The sequence below is a fragment of the Octopus bimaculoides genome, chromosome 21 (genome assembly GCF_001194135.2).
Source record: "Octopus bimaculoides isolate UCB-OBI-ISO-001 chromosome 21, ASM119413v2, whole genome shotgun sequence".
NCBI lineage: Eukaryota > Metazoa > Mollusca > Cephalopoda > Octopoda > Octopodidae > Octopus > Octopus bimaculoides.
In genome coordinates, this window is record NC_069001.1 from 17,967,243 (window position 1) to 17,976,710 (window position 9,468).

The 9,468-nt window shown below is 38.1% G+C and overlaps 1 protein-coding gene across 1 annotated transcript in view; it reads right to left on the reverse strand.

The window, feature by feature from the left end:
- LOC106870294 (E3 ubiquitin-protein ligase SHPRH) overlaps positions 1 to 723 on the reverse strand; it is a 78,893-nt gene extending 78,170 nt beyond the window's left edge. The window contains exon 1 of the mRNA XM_052975311.1: positions 596 to 723. The gene's annotated coding sequence lies outside the window, so the exon portion shown is untranslated. The remainder of the gene's footprint in view (positions 1 to 595) is intronic.
- Between the last annotated feature and the right edge of the window lie 8,745 nt (positions 724 to 9,468).

Below are 9,468 nucleotides of genomic sequence, written 5' to 3' on the forward strand. Positions count from 1 at the left end.
CACTCAAAAACAAAAAAAAAAATCATTTACGAATTTTGTTTCCTTCGAAAGTCCTCTCTCCACTCCACTCGGAAAAGATTTTCCTCACAAATTTCTTTATAATCGGTTCGTTGGGGCAAATTTTTGTTATATTCGTTTAATACACATTTTCTTTTACACCTATTACACTTTTTTTTTTGTCTTGGTGGCCGAGTGTTAAAGTAAGCATTAACCAATTTAAATATTATTTATTATTTCACATTCTTTAATGAAGAAGTAAATAAAATTGTTAATGCGGACTTTAACGTAACTACATTCCTGTCTTAAACATAATTTTCCAACGGCCAAACTATTTCGTTTGTCAAAAAAGCATACAAAAATACACCAAAATATAAATATATCTGGAATATTTTTAAAGACAGTTAAACATTAATTCTTCGTTAAATTCGGTTTCCAACATTAATAACAAACACAGAACCAAAATAACGAAGTCGGCTCAAGACTACTACAACAAATAATAACAAATTAGTTTTTACTCGAACGATTTCCATCTATTATTTCAATGTATATGCGTATATAAATAAATATGTGACTATACATGTGAAATGTAAATTACCTGCAGTATTAGGAAGATTAATTTTATAAAATCGAACGATTACAACGACTAAATAATGGAAAATAATCCAAAATAAATCATTAAAGCTGAAGAGTTTCTATAAAAACCTGCCATCTTTGTTATCAATTCCATTGTTTATACAGAGTTGAAACTAATCACATGTATATACTACCTACAACTTTCGTATTTTATTTTGCATTTAATAAATATATTTAAATTAAAATTTTATCTATTAATGAATTATTGTTGTTATTATTTTTGTGTCTGATCGTCTTTATCACCACTAAGCTATCATCATCAGCAGCATTTTTAACGTTAATTTTCCAAGCTTGCATGGGTCGGACAGAGTTTATCGAGGCACCTTTCCTATGATAATACAAATAATATGTGAGTATATGCATATATACGTACATGTATGTACATACCTACATCTACATGTATATAATATATAGATGCATATTTGGGTACAGGACGTTGCAAAAAACGTGGACAAAATGAAAAACAGAGCACAGAAAACAAACAGGCCACATAGAGAATATTTCCTTCATCAGCTGCCCCTGCTCGGATGCATTTCCTGTCACCTTTGCCTGTTATCAAGCAACTTAATATTTCGCCATGGCTACACATGTTTTCACAAAATATTGAAAACGAACGACATTGCTTGTATGACAGTGACAACAATTTTCAACGATCACGCGATGTCTAAACAAGGAGACATAAACACGTTTAGCGAGGAAAGTCGCTAATGAAGATGTCAACACTTTAATGACTAGACTAAGTCGTTAATCCAATGGCTGTATTATACATCTGTATTATACAGCAAGTAACAACAAACACTTGTATCAGTGCGTGAACCACTTCGTATCCAAGGTTTTATTCAGATGCGTAACAAACGAATTCATGCTATGAGTATACAATGTTCAGTCAGGTTATCTGGGATTGAAGTAAAATGTTCTGAGCATCTTGCCAAGTTTCATGATGACAGTGAGAAAATAGGAGGAATTCAAACTATAAAAATTATTTTCAGACAGGTCCGTGAATATCGTGAACTCCCGACCTTCAAGGAGGTGGTGGAAGTGTCTCACAGCAACATAAACAGCTAAACAGCTCTCTATCAAAAGTGCTATACCATTCATTGTTCGGTTGGTTTCAATTATTGTGAGAAAAACGCTAGTAGTTGAGTCTGGTGGCTGATCATCTGTTGCAATACAGCACAGTTGGAGACATCAACAGTTAAGGATAGTTCTGCGTTCACTATAGGATGAGTGAGCAGGGAAACTGGTGGGGGGTAGCATTGACCATGTTTGGAGGGTGCATTTTACGTGTTACCGGCACGGGGAACTAGTCAGGCGGCTCTGGCAGTGACCCACACATGAATGAATGGTGCTTATCGCATGCCACCAGCACTGGTAACAGCCACAACTACAATTTCCATTTGATTGTGATTTGGTTTGATTTTGATTTACTTGACTCAATAGGTCTCCTTACACACGGAATGTCACCCAACGGTTGAAAGGTACTTTTTAAATGGGCTGGTTATGCAACACTTGGTGTTGGCTACGGCTGTGATCTCACTTTCCTTGCCCGATCTTCTCAATCGCAGCATATCTCCAGAGGTCTTGGTCTTTTGTCATTGCATCTATGAGGCCCAACGTTTGCAGGTCATGCTTCACCATCTCATCCCATGTCTTCCTGGGTCTCCCTCTTCCATGGGTTCCTTCCACTGTTAGGGAGTGACACTTCTTTACACAGCTTTCCTCATCCATACATAGCACATGACCATACCTATGCAGTCGTCTCTCTTGCACACCACATCTGATGCTTCTTATCTCCAACTTTTCTCTCTGTCGTGTGTGCACACTAACATTACACATCCATCGGATCATACTAACTTCATTTCTTTCAAGCCTACGCATGTCTTCAGCAGTCACGGCTCATGTTTCACTGCCGTGAAGCATGGCAGTTCGCACATATGCATCGTACAATTTACCTTTCACTCTGAGTGAGAGACCCTTTGTCACCAGTAGAGGTAGGAGCTTTCTGAACTTTGCCCAGGCTATTCTTATTCTAGTGGCAATGCTCTCTGAGCATCCACCCCGACTACAGACAAGGTAGCGGAAGCTATCAACTACTTCTAGTTTCTCCCCCCGACATGTGATGGAATCGGTTTTCTGAGCATCTGCGGTGCTTATTGCCCCTGTGCATCTGCCGCACACAAAAGCTATCTTCCCAGTTAACCTTCCTTTGATGTTGTTGCACCTCTTATGCATCCATAGCTTACACTGGGTACATCTTATGGAGTTTATACCAACACCTTTTCTACAGATCGAGCAGGGCCATCTACCTGAAGGGCTTTGTGATGTGTTCGCCTTCATACTTACTAGGACTTTGGTTTTTGCAATGTTGACTCTGAGGCCCTTCGATTCTAAACTTTGCTTCCATGCCTGAAATTTCTTCTCTAGTTCTGGTAGTGATTCTGCTATGAGAGCAAGGTCATCAGCATATAGGAGCACCCAGGAGCAGCCCATCTTGAATTCCACTGTTATTGCTTGAAGGACTATGATGAATAAGAGGGGACTGAAGGCTGATCCTTGGTGAACCCCTACTTCTACACAAAATTCTTCCTTATACTCATTTCCAACCCTTACCTTATGAACAGCATCCCTGTACAACTCTTATTAACCACTCATCAATCCCCAGTTTCCGCATCACCCACCAGATAAGGGATCAGGGGACCCTGTCAAAGGCTTTCTCCAAGTCAACATAAGCCAAGTATAGGGGTTTATCTTTGGCTAGGTATTTCTCCTACAGTTGCCGTACCAGAAATATAGCATCAATGGTACTTCTACTTGGCACAAAACCAAACTGCATCTCATCTAAGCAGACTCTCTCCCTAATTAGTTGGACTATGACCCTCTCTATGACCGTCATCACCTGATCCAGCAGTTTGATACCTCTATAGTTATTTCAAAGAAAATTCCACACGTGGTCACGAGCAAACAGGGTAACATCCTCCAATGAGAAAATATCAGGAGACAAAGACAAGGATAAAAGAAAACACAAAGTCGTACCTGACAAGAAAAAATGTGTCACACAATGAAATAGGTGTTTGCAACAGAAAAAGTTCATGTGTGTCAAATATTCAGACACAGTTGTTTAGCAGCTATCGAAAACATGTACACAGTTCGACGTCACCATTAAGAGAAAATTGCATTTGGAGAAAAATGGTCGTAGACCAGAGGTAACAGCTATCATTAGTTGGTCAAAGAAATATTCCACAGAGAATCCATGCTATAAGTATACAATGTTCTCTCAGGTTATCTGGGATTGACGTAAAAGGTTCTGAACATCTTGCCATGTTCCATGATGACAGTGAGAAAATAGGAGGAATTCAAACTACAAAAATTACTTTCAGACAGGCACTAGGCATAGAATACCATAGCAAGTTGCTGGTAGGAAAGAATATCGAATCTATGTGCCTTGCTCTCTCTCTCTGATGTTGACCTTGTTGCATCTTAGAGAAGAAGTGGTAGATTCAATTGGAAATCACTCTTAAGTAGGCGATATTGCTTCTAACACCCTCCTGTGTGTGGTTCAGAAGTTATACCTTGTATGCTAGCAAAGGAGAAGCTAACCATGCTTTGCTTGGCATGTTCTAGAATATTGACCTTTGGAGATATGCTGTAATTGAGAAGACCCAGTAATTAAAGTGATATCGCAACCATGGCCAATGCCAGTGTTGCATGTCTGGCCCATTTAAAAGTACCCTTGATGCATCAGGCAATATGGTATGCTTGAGAAGACCTGTTGAGTCAAGTAAAACCAAAATCGTAGCTGTGGCCAGTGCCCCCTAAGTGGTTCCCGTTTTGGTGGCACGTAAAAAGCACCATCTGCACGTGACTGATGCCAGTACCACTTGACTGGCTTCCATGCCAGTGGCACATAAAAAGCACTATCCAAATGTGATCGATGCCAGGTCCACCTGACTGGCTCCTGTGCTAGTAGCATGTAAAAAGCACCCACTACACTCTTGGAGTGGTTGGCATTAGGAAGGGCATCCAGCTGTAGAAAGATTGCCAGATCAGATTAGAGCCTGGTGCAGCTGCTGGCTTTCCAGACCTCAGTCAAATCGTCCAACCCATGCCAGCATGGAAAACAAATTTCTGTGCCAAAATAAGAAAAAATTTCATCATCATTACTTTTCCATGCTTGCATGGATCAAACAGAATTTGCTAAGAAGATTTTTCTACAGGTCGGTGTCTTTCTGTCACAAACCCTCACCTGTTTTCAAGTAAGGTAATATTTCCCCATAGCTAAATGTTTTTAACAGAAGACTAGAAATGAACAACCTTGCTTGTATAATGATAAAGCTCATTTACAACCATCACATGATGGCTAGATAAGAGCACACACATAAACATAACAACAAGCTTCTTTCAGTTTCCTTCTATGAAATTCATTCATAAGGTTTTGGTTAAGGTACCATACATTGGGATTGAATCCAAGACCATTTGATTGGGAAGCAAGCTTCTTAAACACACATGTTTCTCCCAAAACAATTTCTTTTGGGTCAGAGCTCCATGGCATTCCAATATTGTGTGCAAAAACAATTAAAATGAAACAGTAGAATCCAGAAAAGTAATAGGTTTAACAGGATCTAATTGACAAGAGGACTGTGTCAAGCTTCAATGATCACTTTGGCATACTTAGGAAGGGCTACATGCCCTTCCTAACACCAATCACTTTACAGAGTGTACTGGTTACATTTTTTGTAGCTCTGGCATTAGTGAGGTCATCAAGTAACTCACAAGACAAGGTCTCTTGATTGAGGTAGGTGGGGGTGCAGTATTAAAGGAAGTGGCTTTGTGCCTGGTGTTGAGAGGCTAAAGTATGATAGAGAGACAGGAAAAAGTGACTTGCTGTAGAGATGATACTTGGATCTCCCAGTTGGAAAGGGAAAAAGGGTGGCAGAGATAAGGCATTAGGACATACACTCAAGGTACAAGAAGTTGAATATAAGGGACAGAAGATGGGGAAGGGTAGATGGGTAAATTTGCAAGAGTGTGTAAAGAGAGTGACAGATGGCTGGAGATAGGGATAATGACGAATGCAGTAGACGGTGAACATGAATGGAGACATGATCGATGGTGAATCTCAATTGGGTGTGGAGGGAAATGGAAGTGGGTTGGAGAGGGGGTGGTACTGAGTAGCTGTACATATAAGCAATATTAAAATAATGAAATGAAAGCTTAACCCTTTCACATTCAGATTACTCTTTCAAATGTAATGCTTAGTTATTCACATTTAAAAAAATTAATCATGCATTATCTCACAGCTTTGGGATTTTGATATGATTGTATATTTTTAGAATGGCATTGTAAGGTAGGTGTAAGAGGCTAGATCTTGATAGTTTGAACATAAAACAGGTAGAATATTTGGGCCAGATGTGGCCAGTTTGAATGCTAAAGGGTTAAAAAGCTCTGCTCATAGAAACATTGTTTCATTGAAGTTCTCAAAGTTTAAGAGGTCACTGGAGAATAACATAGGTGACAGGTCTCTATAAATCAATCTAATAAAGATGGTAAACTTCAGTTAAAACATAAAAACGAAATAAACCTAAATGTAGAGTTCCAATCTCTAATCTCACAGAATCCCTTAAGAGAATTTACAAACAGTAAATATAAAATATAAAAGATTGATGCTAAAGCATTTTAGGATCTAAAATATTCAACCCTTTGTTGCCAACAGCTCTATAGTGTAAGGTTTCACAGGAACTTGTCAGCTTCAGCTGATGTTGGTGATGTCAAAGATGGTTCAAAAGACATCTTGGCATTGCAGGTCCTGGTCAATGATGATGGAAGATGAGGCTGCAAAATGTTCTTTAAATATTCAGTGCTGACTGCTATTTCTTGCATTAGGGATCACCAGTTGTACAGAAAAGAACACTGGAGTCTGTTGGGATTTTGATATTTTTTCATACACAAAAAAATGAATGTTGTTATTAATATAAACAACAAAATGTCAAAAGAGGTTTTGTTTTTGTTCGCTCTGCTGCATCCAAACCTCTCTATCTAGTAGTCATGGTGTGTCAACTCTTATACTGGTTGAAAGACTGAGAATGAAATGTGCCAAAATAAGGGATTGTTGTTGGAGCCTATTTGATGTGAAGTTGTGATTGGTCAGATTTTGTTCATCACGTGGGCAATATTCTAGTGAAGCATATCAGGTGATTGCTGAATAGCCTTGCTACAGGATTATCAAAGTTTGTCATCTTCTACCTTCCTTTATGGGCTTGTTTATGTTGTTACATTTCAAAGCATAGATTATACACCTATTGCACAGAAGTGTACATTTTTAGGCTAAAATACTGAACAACTTAACATTTCATGAATGTAAAATCCAGTTCAATTTCGCATCAATTTGCCAAATTCTGGTCTTCAATTAGGTGTCAGAATATCAATATATTTATGCAAAAATAGATTCCTGACAAAAGTTTTGTAAAAGAAACAAGTGTCCACACATGTTCACTTTTCCAAAGAAAGCCAAAATAATTTACAAAATCCATGAAAAAGTCTTTACAGCCCACTGCACAACCTCAGTTTTATCTCTTCAGTAACAACTGGGTGGGGGATGAGGTCAAGACTTGCTAGCTGCTACTTTGACAATTACTGCACTAGTTTACTTTAGCTCTTAACAGTTTATATTTTATAAGAAAACAATTTCACTTTTAAGCCTGGAAATCACTTTCATAAGCCCTGGAAATGATAATTTATTCCAGAAACTTTTTTTTTTACAGTTACAAGGTGGTACCAAAAGCCTCTTGGACTAGTTATATTTAATAAAAAAATAACTTATTTACTTAAGTTTTAAGGCATTCCTTCATTACATGCAACAAAAAGCACGTGGTATTGTTTGTTAATTTCCGTAAAAAATTTAGAACATGAAAAGGCGACATTTGATTTGAAATAGAGCAGGAAGCTGAAAGAGAGAAAGTGAAAATGTATGTAGTGTATATGAAATGGACGTGTGTGCGTGTGTGTGTGTGTGTGAGTGATTGAGTGAGAGAGAGAGAGAGAATGAGAGTGATTGAAGGTGTGTGTTGTCATGCATGTATTTTTTTTGCATGTATAGTGGCTGTTGTTGGCTGTTCAAGTGTGTGTTATTAAATGGAAAAACAGTTAGTTTGAATCGCTATAAGACATTTTTGTGTATAAATATATTGTTTATTCTGTGTTCACCTTTTGTGGTGGAAGCATGTAGTATGATATAAAAACATGTTTTTTACATACAAAGAAAGTTTTGAGTTTTGCTTTTGCACTGAAAGAAGTAACATATAATATTTGTATTACAGTATATATGCATGTGTTTAATGAGTCATTTTGAGAATGTGTGTGTGATAAAATATTGCATGTGGGAGATTGTGCATGGAGTTGCAGAGAAGACATGTGTCTTTGACTGAAGCTTGGCAGGAACTGAGTGATTCTACAGTATAGCTCAGAATGAGGCTATTGTATCAAAATGAGGCTAGACCCTCATCAATATATTCGTCTGCTGTGCAGGTCGACTCATATATTACCATGTAATATGTATCTCTGCTACACATGTATGTGTAAGTGACACTCACATGCACACATTATCTTTCATATACACACACATGCATAGATGTAAATAAATAGACATGCATACATAATTTTTGTGTGATAGAGAGAGCGAGTGAGTGCCATTTACACATACATGCAAAAAATAGACATAAATAGATGTACATGCATAGATGTACATAAATAGATATGCATACATCATTTTTGTGTGTGATAGAGAGAGAGCGAGTGAGTGCCACTTACACATACATGCAAAAAAATACATACACGACAACATACACCTTCAGTCACTTACTCTCTACACACAAACACTCACGTCCATTTTATATACAAGTATATACATCTTTCCCTTTCTCCTCTCTTTCAACTTCCTGCTGTAACTTTAAAGCAAATGTTGCTTTCAAAGAGAAGTAAAGAAATGAAAATTTTTTACAGAAATTAATGAACAACACCATGGGAGTTTCGACAACTTTGTGGCTTCTCATGAATGAATGCCAATTTTAATATCATCTCCTTCGAAATAGTCACCTTGCGCAGCGGTCTACCAGTCCCAGCATTCCTGCAACTTTTGGAATCTGGCCTGGGAAGTTGTTTAATGTAAGCAAGTCAAGGACCTGTGATTTACTCTGGATCTCAACGACGATGTTAAAACATCAACCTTTGAGCTGCATTTTCATCTTGGGGAAGAAATGGAAGTCCACAAGTGCTAAATCTGGAGAATAGGACAGGTACAGAAGCAACATCATGTTTTTGGCGAGAAACTCAGTGACAGGGTATATTGTTGTTGTGAAGAATCCAATTCTTCATGCTTCACTCGAAATATTGCATACGACTCATTGCCTCGTTGCCGTAACCTTGCTGAAGAATGCTCAGTGTCTCTGTAGGAGACTTCCCAAGTTTAACGCAAAATTTCACGCTGGATCTTTGTTTCTGTCCATGACAAAATCACAAATTACAGCATACACGTGATCACAAAAACACAAATTTCACAACTTGCGAAGTAAACACAGCAATGTCACTCTGCACAGTGTCTCATGAAGGCCACTGCCAGCTCTCACTGCGTTCGCAACTGTATACTGCCATCTGTTGGCGAGCGACAGAACTAGACTGGGAACTTTTTGATACCACCTCGTATGTGAAACAGAAAAGCTCACCAGCAACCAGGCTGAAGTCCACAGTTTTAATTGTTTGTAGTTCTTTTGTGACAGTTTATTTTGTGAGACGTAGCAGTTTGTAAGTTAATTTTGTTGTTTTGTGTCAGTGTTTTTAACACTT